Here is a 20,888-nt window from a genome sequence, read left to right as displayed (position 1 = left end):
GGCATAATGACCTTGAGGTGAGACCTGGGGACAGACTTGGATGGAATGCTAGTATTCCAGTGGGCTGAGTGTTGGCTGAGTCTGGTAGGCATGGCTGGGGGCAGTGCAGCTTCTGTTTCTTTGGCACAAACACATGCTAGTCTTGTTCTCTGCTTCAGTATTTCTTCCCCCATTAATCACAGAAGATCTGAAAGGCCTCATTTGCTTTTTTATTTTCATTTTTTTAAAATTGGACAGCTGATAACATAAAGAGAGACCATGTCGTGAGATATTAAAATGACTAGCAAAGTCAGAAATATGATCAAATTTAATGACTTACATAATTCCCTATTCATAATATAAAACAAAAATCTAGGTGAGTTCTGTATATCTATCTATCTATCTATCATCTATCTATCTATCTATCCATCCATTCAAGAAAGCTTCTAACGTCTTTTAAGGAAGCTGTAATAAAGAATTTTTAGGTACTGGCATCAGTCCCCAGAATTTCTTATGGGATGGTTGAGGTAGGCAGATGATGAACTAATAATGTAGAAATAAGTGTGTTTTCTATGTTTAAATGAGGTGATATACGTGAATTCCTTATAACATTGTTCAGCCATTGTAATTTCTCAATAATTGGCTAAATACTGCACACTATACTTCAGCACAAAGAAATCACTGGGCAATACCGTGTCTCTGTACATTTGTATTTGCTGGTTGCTGTGCTCAGAATGTCCTTCTTTTCCATTATCATTTTGACTAATACCCACACTAAACGTCATTCCTGACATCCCAAGTCCCAGGCTTCAATATGCACAAACCTTCCCAACTTACATATTTATCTTGATTCTAGTGGTCAAAACATTGTATTCTAGTTTGTTCTTAGTTGTTTTTTACCCCATTATACTTAATTTTGCATATGGTTCAAGATAGGGCTGAATTTCTTTTTTCTCATATTACTATCCAGTTGTTTCAGCACCATTTGTTAAAAGACATCTTTATTGTACAAATAATACATTTATTCTAGCAGAAAACAGAAGGAAAAGAAAAAAATGATGTGTGGAAAATCCATCAGTCTATGGCAGGGGTCCCCAAACCCCAGGCCATGGACCGGTACCAATCGTGGCCTGTTAGGAATCGGGTTGCACAGCAGGAGGTGAGTGGTGGGTGAGCGAGCGAAGCTTCGTCTTCCACTCCCCATTGCTCCCCATCGCTTGCATCACCACCTGAACCATCACTCACGTTACTGCCTGAACCATTGCTTGCATTATCATCTGAATCATCACTCACATTACCGTCTGAACCATGATCCCAACTCCCTGTCTGTGGAAAATTTGTCTTTGATGAAACTGGTTCCTGGTGCCAAAAGGTTGGGGATTGCTAGTCTACAGTATTTACCATTTTCCTGGAGTTTCTTTTATATTTATGAATATAGCTGTATCTTTCTTAATCTCACGTTCTCCTTTCTATCTCTCTCTTTTTCATAATAGTCCAGTTTCTTTGCTTATAACATGAAAAAATACATTTTAATATTTGTGAAATAAGAATGTATCTCACAGTTGTTTTTTAAAGCATAAACAAAACATTTTCTAAGACTGCCTAGAACAGGTTGTGATTTATCCTGGCTAGACCACTGTGAACTTAGCCATGTGTAAAGGTTTCTACTTATTTCACTGTTACCTGAGCTGAGTCATTCTCACTGAAAGTGCCAAATATCATTAAAATTTAAGTTAGTTTGAACCTCTATTTTTCTAAAAAGTTTTTTAAAGTATTAAAGCAGATTTGAGAGCTCTATTTTCAACAGTGAAGGAGTACTTGATATTGGTTTTATTCTTCAACCAAAAATAAGTAGAAAAATAAAGAAAATGCATGGAATAACTCTTTCAGATATATCCCTTAGATCAGGAAAACAAGTGGTCTCTCTGGAGGCGTTTTATGTATCTTTTTGAAGTAAATGATATCCCAAGCTGAGAGTGGCAAAACTATTGAGTTGAGGAGGCATAGATGGTAGTTTGTAGAGGCTTAGGGAAATGAAATTTAGAAGGCAATGTATCAGAGAGAAGGGATCTAAGGGTTCCAAAATATATAGAGTGGTTTCCTTGGATCCATTGCTATAGCCCAAGTTTTGCATGCATAAAATGAAATTTCACAAGCTGGACAAAGAAAAACAAAGAAGCTGTAAGCTGATCAATTTCCAGAGCTCAAACGTGATTGGAGGGAAGCAAAGTGAAATAGTCTTTAAAGACAACAACAAAGCATAACATCCAATTTTTAATAACATAGGCTTAAGTTAAAAATCACTAGTTTACAAAGAAGCAATAAACTGTGACACATAACCAGACAAAAAATAAGCCAGTACGAGTGAATCCAGTAATAACAGAAATTATGGGATCCTGACCACAGCCATAAAATTGCTAATATAAACATGCTCAAAGATTTAAAGGAAAGCATGAAAATAATAATGGAAGAAATTAAAGATTTGTAAAAGAAACAAATGTAATTTCTAAAGCTGAAAATCATTGTAAATGAAAAATTCAGTGAATGATCTTAATTGTAAATACCACTGAGTAAAAATTCAAAGATTTAAAAACAGATGTTAGAAATTACACCAATTGAAGCACAGACATAAAAAAATGCCTAAAAATTTAAACAGAAGCTCAGTACACTGTGAGACAATATCAATGGTCTCATATAAAAAAATTTGTGTTCCAAAATAAGTTAGAAAATATTTTTTAAAAAAATAAAAAAAATATTTGTATCAAATATTTTTTGATATAAATTGTCAAAATTTGATGAAAAGTTTGAATCTGTATTATATACACCTGAAGGTGTATTATATACACCTGAAGATATAAGAAGAGCTCAACTCAAACATTTTGTTCAAGTATCAAAGCATGATGCTTCAAACACATACTTCAAGAAGGTTTGAAAAGTTTTATTACTCACATAATGTGTTATCTGGGACGTATAAAGCAGGCTTCCCAAGCTGGTCTGAAAATGGCTTGAGAGAACAGGAAAGGAAAGGAGAATGACTTGGGGTTTTTATTGTTGTTAGAGAGTAGGGTGGGGTGAGAGTCCGTTAAAGGAGGAGCACTTGAACCTTCTTATAAGCTTTTCCAAAAGTGGGCAGAAGGGAAGAGGGAGGAGTGGTGCTTAAAGGATGTCAGTATTCCAACATCAAAAGTGGAGTCAGACTATTTATTACAACCCACAAAGCCAAGAAACTTAAGAAAACCTAAGCAGGAAAAGGATAAAGTAAACCACATCAAAAACACATCATAATAAATTATTGAAGTATAATTTGAGAAAGGGAAACTTTTTAAAGAGCAAGTAAAGAAAGACACATAAGGACAAAGATAAGAGTGACTACAGACTTCTTGTCTGAAACAATGCAAGATACTATACAATGGACCAAGATCTTTAAGAAGCCAAATGACAGAAGAAGAAAAAGAAAAAAAAAAACTCTAGGATTTTCTTTACAGCAAAGACTCCTTTAAAAAATGAGAACAGAGAAAGCTGTAGATCTGTTTTGGGAAATCTCTAAGCAAGATTGTGCATGACCTATCTTTCTACAAATCACAAGTATTAACTCTGAGCATAATGTAGTTATCTGGAGGCATTGGAGAGTTAAAAGAACCATTCAGATTTGAAAAGGTAGTACATAGCAAATGGAGAGAATTATGCACAGTAGAGTTGCTATTATCATAGCTTTTAGCATGATGAAATCAGATGCAAATGGAAAAGGAGCAAGGGAAAGAAAAAGAGAGAGAGAATGAGAATGAGAAGAGAAGAAAAGACCCAGAAGGAAAGTAGCCAGTTAGGGAACCTCCAAATTTTGTCTGAACACATCTCTGGCTGGAGCATATTCAAAGGAGCTCAGCTTTAAAAAAATGTATGTCATTTGGGATCAGAGCTAAAGAAAAGAAACAGAATTTTCATCTTGATTTCAACCAAGATAACTGCCCACCAAAACAAAACAAATGATACACTTAGAAGAAAAAGAAAAAACAGAAACCAGAATTTATACAACTCATACTCATATCTAAAGTAGGCCCCCAGCTATCTGATCATGAAAATAAATATAAGACATAAAGTACTATTATTTGGGATGAAACAAGAGGGCATTAACAAAGGTACTACAGAAAGTAAAAGGATGATACAGAATTATTATGAACAATTTATGCTAGTAAATCTAACAAATTAGATGATATGGAAAAATTCCTAAAATGACACTAATTCTTGAAAAAGTAACCTAAGTAGAAAAAAAAGTAGACTTCTATCAATTAAATAAATTGTATTCATAATGAAAAACCTTCTTAAAAAAAAAAAAAAAAAAAAGCTTGCCCAGATGGCATCACTGGTGAATTCTATCCAAAATTTAAGGAAGAAATAATTGCTATGCTACAAAAATTCCTTCATAAAATAAAGGAGGAGGAAACACTCCCCAACTAATTTTATGAATCCAGAATGACCCTCTATAAAAACTACACTAAGTCATTACAAGAACTGAAAAATTCATTATGTACAGATACCACACACTTAACAAAGTATTACCAAATTGAGTATAGATACACACAATGTCATGAGTAAGGTGAGATTTATTAACAAAATGTAAGGTTGGTCTAACATCCAAAAATCAATAAGCACAATGCATCCTATTAACAGAATAAAGAGAAAAAGTATGTACTCATTTCAATAGATACAAAAACATATTTGACACAATTCAACACCAAGGGAAAGCTACGAACTAATTAACAGAGAAATTAGCTCTATAAGATGGGTGTTGCAATGATGAAAGGAAAGGCAGAAATTAGACCACAGAATGAAAAAGTAGGTGAAACAGGGATTGCGAGGGGTCAGGGACAAAGTAAGGGATGTGGAGAAGCTGAAAGAGAAATCAGAGTTGGGCAAGTGGCAAGGAAAAACTAGAGAGATAAAATGTGAGAGTTTGAGAGAAAAGTGAGAGAAATGAGAAAAGATAATACTAAAGGAGTATAAGAGACACCTAAGGAATCTGAAGACTCCAATTTGAATATCCATAAGGATTTTTGTGTTCATTTCATACAAAATTTATTTCATATTATGCCATTCATTCACCACTGTAATAGAAGTAAGCTGCTGACTGTTCACATTTTCTAATATACAATTTCCTAGCTGTCATTATCCTGATAAAATTCTTCCTGGCTCACGCTTCCTAGAGCAGTGTTTCTCCAGTGGCCTCCAGGCACTTCCATCAGAACCTCTTGCTTGCTATGATTAACGAGCCAGGTCCTCATGCCCCATCCCATACATCCTGACTCAGATTCCCTGGGGTGCAATTTAATAATTCAAATTTTAGCATGCACAACATTCTATTCCAATGCACGTTAATGTCTAGAGAAGCAACATAAACACTTAAAGACACAGAAAACATGAAACAACAGATCACTTAATGATCTCCTTCAAGGATTTCTACAGTCTGAGATGAACCTACCACTTGACCTGTAAGTCACACAGAGATTCTATATGGAAGTTAGACTCCAGGTGTTATTGTATGAGCATGCTGACTGGAGGGCTGTCACTATACATGCTTGTGTATCCTCCCATCTTCTAAGCTCAAGGTCCTTCTCCAGCACCATCGGCTGCACAAATCCAGCCCAGAATGGTCATTTCTCCTCTAATCTCTTGTGATATTACAGCCTGCATCCACTCTCCAGCTCCATTGTAGACATGAGTCAGATCTGGTTATAGTGTTTTTTGTGTTGGTTTACTCTCTCCTAAGCTTTCTGGAGGCACCTGCAACAAAGGAAGTTAGCCCTGTTGATCTGTGCATGCTCAGCTCCCTGTACAGCATCAGTAATTGGAAACAGCTTATTGATGGTGACAGGCAGCAGATCCTCAGTGGGAGTTGTTAGCTATCCTGTTTATAGAATCTTTGTTATGCCTGATACACTTCACCAGGGCTCTCTACCAAGACACTTGGGCATTTCTCTGCAGTGACTCTTCTTTGCCCCAGCTGTGTAGAATTCTAATTTTCAAATATCTTGCAAATCCATCCTCAGCACACCATCTCTGTGCAGTTGCCTCTGTTCAGCCCTCATTATCTCTCATCAAGTTTGCAAATTTCTACCTCCTATCAGCCTCCAATCCCTCCAGCTCCTCCCTGCCAATCCTGTCTGTGCAATAGCTACAAAAGGTATCTTTTGAAAATATTCATAGGGTGAAGTCACTCCCCTGTTTAAAGTGTTACAAACACTCCCACTTACATCTGTGTCTTACAGATGAATGGCTCCTGCCTGATGCTGAACCTTTTTGTCCAACTCCACAACTCCAGGTCACTTACTATGTCCTGGAGATAGGACATTACGAGCCTGTTTCTGGCATGAAAAAGAAACATGAGTTTGAATCCCACCTCCATTACTCATTATCTGTTTAACTTGAACAGGATATTTAATTCTCAGACCTCAGTTTTATCACATACAATGTGGGGATAATAACAGTACTGGTCTCATAAGGTTGTCATAAGGAATATTTGAAATAGGGCCGGTGGAGTGCTCAGCCTGGCACTTGGTGTATAGTTAGTGCTGAATAAATACTAATCATTACTATCATTTCTTGCCTTTGTGTCCCTATGCAATTTCTTCTCGTTAGAATGGCCTTTCTATCCTTGTCTATCTGGCAAACTCCCACTTTTTTTGTTTGTATTCAGCTACTACCTACTCAACTCCTGCTTTCTCTGGGACTCATTCTCAGCTGCCTAATCATCATTCAGTGTTTTATCTTTAGTGTTCAATCATCTAACTCACTACATATAACTGAGTTAAAATATACTCCTCCCCTTATAAAAAGTGAGGGAAGGACCCCACTGTGTTTACTTCTGCATCTCCAGAAACTACAACAGTAATGCCATGACCTTCCATCATCAATCAAATTGGTTGAAAGATTGAATGAAGAACCATGGAATTTCATTTTATATCTACCAACGATCATTTTCATGTCTTTAAATATATTTACAGTAGCATTAAAACTTAAGGGAGGGGCTTCCCTGGTGGCGCAGTGGTTGAGGGTCCGCCTGCCGATGCAGGGGACGCGGGTTCGTACCCTGGTACGGGAGGATACCACATGCCGGGGAGTGACTGGGCCCGCAGGCCATGGTCGCTGAGCCTACACGTCCGGAGCCTGTGCTCCGCAACGGGAAAGGCCACAGCAGTGAGAGGCTCGCGTATGGCAAAAAAAAAAAAAAAAAAAAAAAAAAAAAAAAACCTTAAGGGATTTTCAGAGCAGAGGAAAAACAATCATTTATTTCTTTCAAAATACAGCTTAACTGGAGGGATGCATGAGTAGAGAGACAATAATCAGAGTGAATTTCTACATATTCTCTAGTCCATATGGGTCCCCACGATCAACTCCAGTGGGCCCCAAACTATTGATGGCTATGTTCCTGTGTATGTTGTAGTGATGATATACTTGCTCTGAGGATACAGGTGGAAGTGAGACTCATACCACAATTCCATATTGGAGGGAGCTGCTAGCCAGCTTGTGAAAGAGACTCTTCCATAAGGCTCATCTTTGTAACTGGAACACAGAAAACTATGCTTAGCTTTTCTTATTGTAGGTTTTCTAATATGTTGAACTGTGACAATTTTGGGAACTGTATTTACCACTCAGTTTGGGGCAATGTGTTAGGTTAAAAGACCTATTGTTTGTGACTTGGAAGCATGGGTTTCCCAGGCCTTTGCAAGCAGGCAATCCTCTGAAAACAGCTTTTGTCTATTGCCATGCTGCAATCACTTGCCTCATTGTTGAAATTCAGTTTGAGAAGAAAAAAAAAAAAAAGAAAGAAAAAGAATTGTCATCTACAGCTGCAAACTCCAAAATCTTCTGAGGCTCAAGATGCATTAGAATTGCTGAAGCTGTTAGAAGAATCTTTACTCATTGTTATTGGACTTTTTCACCTTCAGTTCACTTCTTGAGTCTCCTCAAATCCCATGAGGATTATGCTTTTTGTTGTCTAAACCATATCACAGTATCCATGATTCATAGCCTTGAAGCAGATTTTAAAAAATAAATCCAACACAAGTTTATCAAATTACTGCTTGGTCCCTTATAAATGGTCTCACATTTTAACAAATAACTGGATTTCATATGAATTTTTGAAGACTATTAACCGATATCTCAGCAAAATAAGAACTAGCCAAAATAGTTAATTGCATACCAGACCCTTCTCCTCGCTGTCATGTTAATTGTAGATTTCCCTAATTGAGAATCTGTGGGTGGGTATCTGTCCCAGAAGCCTCCTATGTGTTAAGACATCTGGTTTGCTAACCATCACACTGCCTTTCAGAGGCAACTAACTACAAACACCACTTCTCCCTGGGATCTTCCACTCAAATGCAGAGTTGCTTAGATCTGGAGCTGGCTGGCTACAATGCTAAGGAATTGTGCAAAGAAAGGTGTTAAGCTGCTGGTTCTGATGTTTGTAATGTATTTTGGCTGTTGCAGGGTAACTGTTCTAATGATACAACCTGCAAGCTATGCCAATCCACAGGTAATTTTTTGAAACAGTAATTTTAAAGAATAGAATATGCATAGAATATGCCTGTCAAGTTCAAGAAAAAGAGAGAGTGTTTGGATAACGTGTTTAAAGGCACACAGCATCCTCATATATCCTCCCTATTGTGCAGCTTACCAGGATGGCTGCAGACCTCAGAACACACTAGGACAATATTCAATGAATGTAATTTTATTTTTATTTAATTAAAAGACACTTATTTTATTATTGAGCTAAAAATAAAATTTTAGACTCAAAATAAAACCTTACTTATTTTCCATTGCTCTATTTGTGTGACATTGGACAAATTATTTAATGTTCTTTCCCCTCAATTGTTTCACTTGCAATGGGGAAAAGTTTGTCTTCCTCAAGCCTTTAGATGGAGCAGGGAGAGAGATGAAAATGAGAGAGGTGAAAATGTCCTGCCTAGTGTCTGATGCACACCAGTTCCCAAAGAATGGTGCTTACCCTCTTCTGCTCAGAAGTTCTACCTCATCAAATAAATATGTCCTTATCATTTAACAGTAAAATAATTTAAGTTCGAGTCCTCCCAAATGGCCAAAATTATATCAGGGCAGAGATGGTGGGACAGTTGAAAATGGTAGATTCAATGCTCATACAATAAACATTCTCCACCCTCAATTAGCCATCCAATGCAGAAATGACCACTCTCTTTGAGGATAATCCTAGAAAATAATTTAGACAGAAATAGCTATGAGATGAACCGAGATAGAGCCACAGAAATTGTCACGAATGCTCACCAAAAGAGTAGAATTCTCAACATGTAAGCCTAATACCCTAAAAGAATCCAGAGCCCCATCAAATAGAAACATTAAAAAAAAATTCAATGAAAGCATTGAATAAGTATGTTTTCCTGGTCTTTGTGGGTTTTCTAGGAAATCCCTCAGAACACCTCTGTAAAGAGAAATTTAAACAGTGGGTCACAGAATGGGACAGACGATCCATGGAAATTGGTGCCAAAGCCAGCTAATGCCTTAGTTTCATGCACACTGTTGCATATAGATTTTATCTTCTGGTTCAGTAATTTTGATGATAAATTCTATGTAGTTGCATTTTTCCTTTCCAACTCCCCTCATAAAAAATGAACCTCAAAAGATGAATAAAAAAAGTGATCAAATACTATTTGACAGTTAAAATTAACAAAGAAGTGCTATATGCATCAGTAGCAAAAATCTCTAGAGCATGTTGCTTTAGCAAAAAAAAAAAGAAAGAAAAATATACATATATTGGAAGAAAATGCATATGTAATGTGATATCATCTATTAAAATTTTTCAAACCTAGAAAAAAAATTTTTAATTTGCATGATAAATAGTAACCCTTTAAACACTTGCCTAGGAGTATAAACTCTAAATGCATGTCAGTGATCATCTCTATGGGAGAATCAGGGAAAAGGAATCCAACTGCAGTACACCAGCTATGTAATGTTTATAAATACACACACACATACACACACACACACAAATCATCTGTTGCAAATAGGCCTGTGGTGGCCACTTAATAAGTTTAGGAGTGGTATGTAAGTGCTCATTATTTTATTCTCTGTTTTTGTCAAAATGTTTATAATATTTCATAAAACATGGTAAAGTAATTAAAGATTACTTTTAAGAAATGAAAAATGAGGTTTTACTGTAGTTGTTAAAAGAAGTATGAACAATTTTCTTCTGGTCCAAACTCTTTGCTGTCAGCTGCACTGCGATTGCAGCACACTGATCTGTGCACCACATTGATTGGAGGCTGCTCCTTGCCTCCACAGAGCATATTTATCCACTAAGAGGAAACTGGGTAAATGTTTCTGTTGGATTCAAAGCTATATTTTAGCATGACCGTCAGGATTCGTTGAGATCTAGCTCAAATCTCCTCTTTGTACACCAAGCCTGTCAATTGTCAATATCTATGACCTGCTCAGTCTCATGAAACTGGTCTCTGGCATCACAAACTGTCTTTGAAACTTCCGAGCCTTAGTCTGAAATTCCACATCTTCTATTTTTTTTTTTTTGTCACTTGAGCCATTTATTCAGTGACAGGGCCATATTGTACTTTAACCTTTTGGAAGAGACAGGGAAGGTGTGTTTTTCCATCTCAGTGCATCCCTCGTTGTACAAACGCACATAGTGCACTTAGCTCAGTACGCTCTAGTTATCTGTTTACTCACCTATCTGCTATTCTACTCTCTCTGCTCTGAGGTCCTCATCAACAGGGCCCTTATTTATCCATTTGGTCACAGGCTGGCCATATAATAATAGGTGATTATAAAAGGCTGAGCAAAGTAATGTTTGCATGAGATGTTGATTATGTTTTGACGACTATTCAAAAGGTGATAATCCTAGAGATTTACCATTTTATATATCACCAACAGGTATCAATTTAAAAAATATGTGCCCTTGAATGAGTTAAAGTACCAAGAACAACAGCTGTACATCACGAGTGCAGTGATGCAGAAGTGTTGGTATTATTGGTCAGTCTGAGCTACGTTGTCATTTGCACAAATCTGATTTTGGAATGTGAATCTGGAGACATGGAAAGCTGTAGAGTTGCCACCCTTGAATGTCCTACCTATTCGTGGCTGTGTGAGAAACACAGTGATTCCAAGAGCAAGCTTTGGAGGCAAAGCTGGGTGAGGCTGGGAGATACTGACCCTCCCCCAACTCAGCTTCAACCAGTTCAGCTGTGATGTTAATACTTACCTCCCAGAATTATTCTGAAGAAGATTGTGACAATGCAGGTGAAAGTCCTAGCATCAACATCACTCGTAAGTGGAGGGTAAGGTGGACAGACCACAGATCACTGTAATTCCACCAGCTGAAAGTGAAGAGAACACATTGTAGCAGTGGTTACCTCAAGTGTGGACAAGTTCATGTTTCTCCCCATTAGACAACTATGGCCAAGAGGAAATAGTATTGAGCTTAGACTTATGGGACTGGGTTCCAATTCTGGTTCTAACACAAATAGTGAGCCTTTTGCAGAGTCACTTAAACTCTGTTAGCCCAAATTTCTTTTATTATTAAATGAATGTAAGGTGATCTACTTCTCAGAGTGAATGTGAGACTTAGAATAAAAAATAGGTGTAAAGTACCCATAGTATTTCAATACACAGGTTACAGCTGAGATTTTGCATTAGATGAGTATTAGAATGTCTTCTTTTGCTGTTACTACTACTACAGATAAGAGAACAGATATTTATTAGCTACATTTTATGTGCATGGCACTGAGCTAGGAGCTAATGATGCAGGGGCAAACAATACAGATGTGTTCCTTGCCTAGTTGACTTTTAATCTATATACTAAGTACTATATGTTTTAACTTAACTTACATTCATTTAATCCTTAAAGTAAATTTAAAAATAAACATTATCTAACCTCTTGTATGGTAAGGAGACAGAAATCTAAAAATATTAAGCCAGACACAGACAACAATGCAACACGTTTATAAAGCCTATCAGAGTGCCTTGAACATAATAGACACAAAATAAAATAGATGTCAAAATATGTATGGAGAGTTCAGAGACAAATAAGAAAATCTGTTGGAGTTTTGTAAAGAGAAACTATTAAGAATTACTATTAAGAAAAACTATTACTAATCTGACATTAGGCATTACTGTCCATTCCATCCATTTTTTTATTTCTTGGACATGGGACTCTATAGGCAGGAAGATAAGTGTTATTCTCTAAACCTAAATGAGTAAATGCTAGGAAGAGCGCCAAGTAATGGATATCCTGCCCATATTGGGACAAAGGTTGCATGTGCTTTACTCCAGCACCCAGAGCGGATAAATGTAAACCTTCATTCATCAAACCAGCTTTTTGTCTACACCCCTGAAGCTTTCCAGCACTTGACTGGCTAAGATCAGGGGGTGTGCGTTTGACAGATGACCTCAGGGCTAGTCAGTATGGTTAGTACTTTGGCCAGTGCTTTGGGGTGGAGGTGGGGGTCAGAAAATTATCAGTTGAGAAGAAAGCTGCAATTCTGAGGTGGGAGGGCAGAGGGAAGTGCATTCTTGGTGTCCCTGAGCTGTCAGCTGAAAGAGGCTCAATCTGTTACCCTCCCACTGCATGCAGAGAACTTTGAGCTGCTGGTCCATGCGAGCCCCTCATAAGCCGGGAGGAAGAGCCAGCCTGCACCTCTCAGGGTGCCCTGCATTAGGCTGCACCTGGGACTGTGTAGGTGTGTTTTTCTCCTCTTGTTGATTTGGTTACCGAAAAGGGCTTTTGATGGAGACCACATCCTTTTACCGAGTATCAGGAAAGTTTATTAAAAGTGGCTCTGAGAACACAGTAAAACCCCCAACTATCTGATTCAAGGCGCTTGCCTCTCTTTCCTTTCTCTGTCACTGAGGTATAAACACACCTTCTGCCATCAGCTGTACTTTCCAGCTTGAAAGGAGATTTCAGAAAGTGAGATAAGATAAACATGCAAAGGCAGATAATAAATCAGAACATATATAGGATTCATTTTAAAAGATATGCTGAATTCTCACTCAAAGTATACGAAAGCATGTGCTGCTGGCTTACAAATACTGATTTTTTTTACCCCATTCTATGGCAAGTACTAAGAATATACTATCTAAGATGGCAGGGAGCTTTCAAAGAGTCTTTCCCCTTAGTTTGAATGCCGTCATTACTGTGTGTGCTGGGGCTGCAACTGGACTTTTGCTTCCTCTCCCTTTACTTTATTGCCTTCCTCTCACCTCTGAGATATCAGTTTGGATGTCTCTTCCTGGTGGATGGTTTCCGAACAACTGTGCCTAAGGGAGGGGTTGTACTCTGGTCCTCAGGGACCCACTCTGTCTGCTAACTTGGTCATGAACCCTGTCACTCCATCCAGACTCTCTTCAGTAATGCCCCATGGGGTAAGTTTGGTGAGGACAGAGGCCATTTCATTCTTATTTATCAGTATGTCCCCAACACCAGGCACAGCACATGGCAGAGGGCAGGCTCTCAATCAATGCTTGCTAAAAGAACAATGTACAAATAAATTCATGAAGAAAAAGCTCCTCAGCGACCTTCAAGATGGCAGAAGAGTAAGACGTGAATATCATCTCCCTCCCCACAACTATATAAGAAATACATCTACATGTGGAACAACTCCTAAAGAACACCTACTGAATGCTGGCAGAAGACCTCAGACTTCCCAAAACACAAGAAACTCGCCACGTACCTGGGTAGGGGAAAAGAAAAAAGAAACAACAGAGACAAAAGAATAGGCACAGGACCTGCACCTCTGGGAGGAAGCTGTGAAGGAGGAAAAATTTCCACACACTAGGAAGCCCCTTTACTGGTGGAGATAGGGGGTGGGTGGGTGGGGGGAAACTTCAGAGCCATGGAGGAGAGCACAGCAACAGGGGTGCAGAGTGCAAAGTGAAGAGATTCCCACACAGAGGATCAGTGCTGACTAGCACTCACCAGCCCAAGAGGCTTGTCTGCTCACCTGCCAGGACAGGTGAGGGTTGGGAGCTGAGGCTCGGGCTTCAGAGGTCAGATCCCAAGGAGAGGACTGGGGTTGGCTGCGTGAACACAGCCTGAAGGGGGCTAGTGCACCACAGCTAGTTGGGAGGGAGTACAGAAAAAGTCTGGAACTGCCTAAGAGGCAAGAGACCATTGTTCCAGGGTGCACAAGGAGAGGGGATTCAGAGCACTTCTTAAATGAGCTACAGAGATGGGTGTGAACCGCAGCTATCAGGGCGGATCCCAGAGACAGCCATGAGATGCTAAGGCTGCTGCTGCCGCCACCAAGAAGCCTGTGTGCAAGCCCAGGTCACTATTCACACCTCCCCTCCTGGTAGCCTGTGCAGCCCACCACTGCCAGGGTCCCGTGATCCAGGGACAACTTCCCCAGGAGAACACATGGCATGCTCAGGTTGGTGCAACGTCGTGCTGGCCTCTGCCACCACAGGCTCTCCCTGCATTCCGTACCCTTCCCTTCCCTTCTGAGTGAGCCAGAGCCCCCGAATCAGCTGCTCCTTTAACCACCTCATGTCTGGGCGGGAACAGACGCCCTCAGGCGACCTACATGCAGAAGCAGGTCCAAATCCAAAGCTGAATCCCAGGAGCTGTGCGAACAAAGAAGAGAAAGGGAAATCTCTCCCAGCAGCCTCAGGAGCAGCGGACTAAATCTTCACAATCAACTTGATGTACCCTGTATCTGTGGAATACATGAATAGACAACGAATCATCCCAAAATTGAGGCGGTGGACTTTGGGAACAACTGTAGACTTGGGATTTGCTTTCTGCATCTAATTTGTTTCTGGATTTATGCTTATCTTTGTTTAACATTTAGAGCTTATTATTGATAGATTTGTTTATTGATTTGTTGCTCTCTTCCTTTTTTAAAAAAAAATATATATTTTTCCTTTTTCTCTTTTTGTGAGTGTGTATGTGTATGCTTCTTTGTGTGATTTTGTCTGTATAGCTTTGCTTTTACAATTTGTCCTAGGGTTCTATCTGTCCTTTTTTTTTTTTTTTTAGTACAGTTTTTAGTGATTGTTATCATTGGTGGATTTGTTTTTGGTGTGATTCATCTCTTCTCTCTTTCTTTTTTTAATTACTTTTCTAATTTTTATTTTTAATAATACTTTTTTATTTTAATAAATATTTTATTTTATTTTATATTTTTCCTTCTTTCTTTCTTCCTTTCTTTCTTTTTTTCTCCCTTTTCTTCTGAGTGGTGTGGATGATAGGGTCTTGGTGCTCCAGACAGGTGTCAGGTATGAGTCTCTGGGGTGGGAGAGCCAAGTTGAGGACATTGTTCCACCAGAGACTTCCCAGCTCCAAGTAATATCAAATGGTGAAAGCTCTCCCAGAGATCTCCTTCTCAACACTAAGGCCCAGCTCCACTCAACGACCAGCAAGCTACAGTGCTGGACACCCCATACCAAACAACTAGCAAGACAGGAACACAACCCCATCCATTAGCAAAGAGGCTGCCTAAAATCATAATAAGGTAACAGACACCACAAACACACCACTGGATGCGGTCCTGTGCACCAGAAAGACAAGATGCAGCCTCACCCACCAGAACACAGGCACTAGTCCCCTCCACCAGGAAACCTACACAACCCACTGAACCAACCTTATCCACTGGGGGCAGACACCGAAAACAACAGGAACTATACACTTACAGCCTGAGAAAAGGAGACACCAACTGTAGTAAGTTAAGCAAAATGAGAAGACAGAGAAATATGCAGCAGATGAAGGAACAAGGTAAAAACCCACCTGACAAAAAAAAAAAAAAAAAAAAAAAAGAGGAAATAAGCAGTCTACCTGAAAAAGAATTCAGAATAATAATAGTAGACATGATCCAAAATCTTGGACATAGAATGGAGAAAATACAAGAAATGTTTAATAAGGACGTAGAAAAACTAAAGAGAAAACAAACAATGATGATCAACAAAATAAATGAAATTAAAGATTCTCTAGAAGGAATCAATAGCAGAATAACTGAGGCAGAAGAAAGGATAAGTGACCTGGAAGATGAAATATTAGAAATAACTACACCAGAGCAGAATAAAGAAAAAAGAATGAAAAGAATTGAGGAGAGTCTCAGAGACCTCTGGACAACATTAAATGCACCAACATTCAAATTATAGGGGTCAGAGAAGAAGAAGAGAAAAAGAAAGGGACTGAGAAAATATTTGAAGATATTAGAGTTGAAAACTTCCCTAAAATGGGAAAGGAAATAGTCAATAAAGTACAGGAAGCACAGAGAGTCCCATACAGGGTAAATCCAAGCAGAAAGACATCAAGACACATATTAATCAAACTATCAAAAATTAAACAAAAAGAAAAAAAATTAAAAGCAGCAAGGGAATCCCCATAAGGTTAACACCTGATCTTTAAGCAGAATCTCTGCAAGCCAAAAGGGGGTGGCAGGACATATTTAAAGTGATGAAAGGGAAGAACCTGCAAGCAAGATTACTCTACCCAGCAAGGATTTCATTCAGAATTGAAGGAGAAATTAAAACCTTTACAGACAAGCAAAAGCTAAGAGAATTCAGCACTAACAAACCAGCTTTACAGCAACTGCTAAAGGAAGTTCTCTAGGCAGGAAACACAAGACAAGGAAAAGACCTACAATAACAAACCGAAAACAATTAAAAAAATTATAATAGGAACATACATATTGATAATTACCTTGAATGTAAATGGACTAAATGCTCCAACCAAAAGATATAGACTGGTTGAATGGATACAAAAATAAGACCCTTATATACGCTGTCTACAAGAGACCCACTTCAGACCTAGGGACACATACAGACTGAATGTGAGGGGAAAGAAAAACATATTCCATGCAAATGGAAAACAAAAGAAAGCTGGAGTAGCAATTCTCATATCAGACAAAATAGACTTTAAAATAAAGACTATTACAAGAGACAAAGAAAGACGCTACATAATGATCAAGGGATTAGTCCAAGAATAAGATATAATAATTGTAAATATTTATGCACCCAAAATAGGAGCACCTCAATATGTAAGGCAAATGCTAACAGCCATAAAAGGGGAAATCAACAGTAACACAATCATAGCAGGGGACTTTAACACCCCACTTTCCCCAATGGACAGATCATCCAAAATGAAAATAAATAAGGAAACACAAGCTTTAAATGACACATTAAACAAGATGGACTTAACTGATATTTATAGGACATTCCCTCCAAAAACAACAGAATACACTTTCTTCTCAAGTGCTCATGGAACATTCTCCAGGATAGATCATAACTTGGGTCACAAATCAAGTCTCAGTAAATTTAAGAAAATTGAAATCATATCAAGTATCTTTTCCAGCCACAATGCTATGACACTAGATATCAATTACAGGGAAAAATCTGTAAAACAAACAAACAAACAAACAAACACATGTAGGCTAAACAATACACTACTAAATAACCAAGATATCACTGAAAAAATCAAAGAGGAAATCAAAAAACACCTAGAAACAAATGACAATGAAAACACGATGACCCAAAACCTATCAGATGCAGCAAAAGCAGTTCTAAGAGGAAAGTTTAGAACAATACAATCCTATCTCAAGAAACATCTCAAATAAACAAATTAAACTTACACCTAAAGCAATTAGAGAAAGGAGAACAAAAGACCCCCCAAAGTTAGCAGAAGGAAAGAAGTCATAAAGAACAGATCAGAAATAAATGAAAAAGGAATGAAGGAAACAATAGCAAAGATCAATAAAACTAAAAGCTGGTTCTTTGAGAAGATAAACAAAATTGATAAACCATTAGCCAGACTCATCAAGAAAAAAAGGGAGAAAACTCAAATCAATAGAATTAGAAATGAAAAAGGAGAAAAACTGACACTGCAGAAATACAAAGGATCATGAGAGATTACTACAAGCAACTCTATGCCAATAAAATGACAACCTGGAAGAAATGGAGAAATTCTTAGAAAACCACAACCTTCCAAAACTGAACCAGCAATAAATAGAAAATATAAACAGACTATTCACAAGCACTGAAATTGAAACTGTGATTAGAAATCTTCCAACAAACAAAAGCCCAGGACCAGATTGCTTCACAGGTGAATTCCCAAGCATTTAGAGAAGAGCTAGCACCTATCCTTCTCAAAATCTTCCAAAATATAGCAGAGGGAGGAAAACTCCCAAAAACATTCTATGAGGCCACCATCACCCTGGTACCAAAACCAGACAACGATGTCACAAAAAATGAAAACTACAGGCCAATATCACTGGTGAACATAGATGCAAAAATCCTCAACAAAATGCTAGCAAACAGAATCCAACAGCACATTAAAAGGATCATACACCATGATCAAGTGGGGTTTATCCCAGGAATGCAAGGATTCTTCAATAAATGCAAATCAATCAATGTGATAAACCATATTAACAAACTGAAGGAGAAAAACCATATGATCATCTCAATAGATGCAGAAAAAGCTTTTGACAAAATTCATCACCCATTTATGATAAAAACCCTCCAGAAAGCAGACATAGAAGGAAATTACTTCAACATAATTACAACCATATATGACAAACCCACAGTGAACATCGTTCTCAATGTTGGAAAACTGAAACCATTTCCACTAAGATCATATACAAGACAAGGTTGCCCACTCTCACCACTATTATTCAACATAGTATTGGAAGTTTTAGCCACAGCAATCAGAGAAGAAAAAGAAATAAAAGGAAAGTTTTACTTTTTCCTTCTTTTCCAAATTGGAAAAGAAGAAGTAAAACTGTCCCTGTTTGCAGATGACATGATACTATGCATAGAGAATCCTAAAGGTGCTACCAGAAAACTACTAGAGCTAATCAATGAATTTGGTAATGTAGCAGGATACAACATTAATGTACATAAATCTCTTGCATTCCTATACACTAATGATGACAAATCTAAAAGAGAAATTAAGGAAACACTCCCATTTACCACTGCAACAAAAATAATAAAATACCTAGGAATGAACCTACCTTAGGAGACAAAAGATCTGTATGGAGAGAACTGTAAGACACTGATGAAAGGAATTAAAGATGATACAAACAGATGGAGAGATATACCACATCCTTGGATTGGAAGAATCAACATTGTGAAAATGACTATATGACCCAAAGCAATCTACAGATTCAGTGCAATCCCTATCAAACTACCAGTGGCATTCTTCACAGAACTAGAACAAAAATTTCACAATTTGTATGAAAACACAAAAGACTCCGAATAGCCAAAGCAATCTTGAGAAAGAAAAACAGATCTGGAGGAGTCAGGCTCCCTAAATTCAGACTATACTACAAAGCTACAGTAATCAAGAGAGTATGGTACTGGCACAAAAACAGAAATATAGATCAATGGATCAGGATAGAAAGCCCAGAGATAAGCCCACACAGATATGGTCACCTTACCTTTGATAAAGGAGTCAAGAATATACAATGGAGAAAAGACAGGCTCTTCAATAAGTGGTGCTGGGAAAATTGGACAACTACATGAAAAATAATAAAATTAGAATACTTCCTAACACCATACACAAAAAATAAGCTCAAAATGGATTAAAGACCTAAATATAAGGCCAGACACTATAAAACTCATAGAGGAAAACATAGGCAGGACACTCTATGACATAAATCACAGCAAGATCCTTTTTGACCCACCTTCTAGAGAAATGCAAATAAAAACAAAAATAAACAAATGAGGGCCTCCCTGGTGGCGCAAGTGGTTGAGAGTCCGCCTGCCGATGCAGGGGATACGGGTTCGTGCCCCGGTCTGGGAGGATCCCATATGCCGCGGAGCGGCTGGGCCCGTGAGCCATGGCCGCTGAGCCTGCGCGTCCGGAGCCTGCGCGTCCGGAGCCTGTGCTCCGCAACGGGGGAGGCCACAACAGTGAGAGGCCCGCATACCGCAAAAAAAAAAAAAAAAAAAAAAAAAAAAATGAGACCTAATGAAACTTACAAAGCTTTTGCACAGCAAAGGAAACCATAAACAAGATGAAAAGGCAACCCTCAGACTGGGAGAAAATATTTGCAAAGGAAGCAACTGACAAAGGATTAATCTCCAAAATTTATAAGCAGCTCATACAGCTCAGTACCAAAACAATAACCCAATCCAAAAATATGCAGAAGACATAAATAGACATTTCTCCAAAAAAGATATACAGATTGCCAACAAACACATGAAAGGATGCTCAACATCACTAATCATTAGAGAAATGCAAATCAAAACTTCAATGTGGTATCACCTCCCAACATTCAGAATGGCCATCATCAAAACATCTATAAACAATAAATGCCAGATAGGGTGTGGAGAAAAGGGAACCCTCTTGCACTGTTGGTGGGGATATAAATTGATACAGCCACTTTGGAGAACAGTATGGAGGCTCCTTAAAAAACTAAAAATAGAACTAACATATGACCCATCATTTGCACTACTGGGCATATACCCTGATAAAACCACAATGCAAAAAGAGTCATTTACCACAATGCTCATTGCAGCTTTATTTACAACAGCCAGGCCATGGAAACAACCTAAGTGTCCATCAACAGAAGAATGGATAAAGAAGAAGTGGTACATATATATAATGGAATATTACTGAGCCATAAAAAGAAACAAAATTGAGTTATTTGTAGTGAGGTGGATGGACCTAGAGTGTGTCATACAGAGTGAAGTAAGTCAGAAAGAGAAAAACAAATACTGTACGTTAACACATATATATGGAATCTAAAAAAAAAAAGGTTCTGAAGAACCTAGGGGCAGGACAGGAATAAAGACACAGACATAGAGAATGCACTTGAGGACACAGGGAGGGGGAAGGTTAGGCTGGGACAAAGTGAGAGAGTGGCATGGACATAGATATGCTACCAAATGTAAAATCGATAGCTAGTGGGAAGCAGCCGCATAGCACAGGG

Source organism: Mesoplodon densirostris, chromosome 14, assembly GCF_025265405.1.
Source record: "Mesoplodon densirostris isolate mMesDen1 chromosome 14, mMesDen1 primary haplotype, whole genome shotgun sequence".
Classification (NCBI taxonomy): Eukaryota; Metazoa; Chordata; class Mammalia; order Artiodactyla; family Ziphiidae; genus Mesoplodon; species Mesoplodon densirostris.
This window is presented reverse-complemented; position numbering follows the sequence as displayed.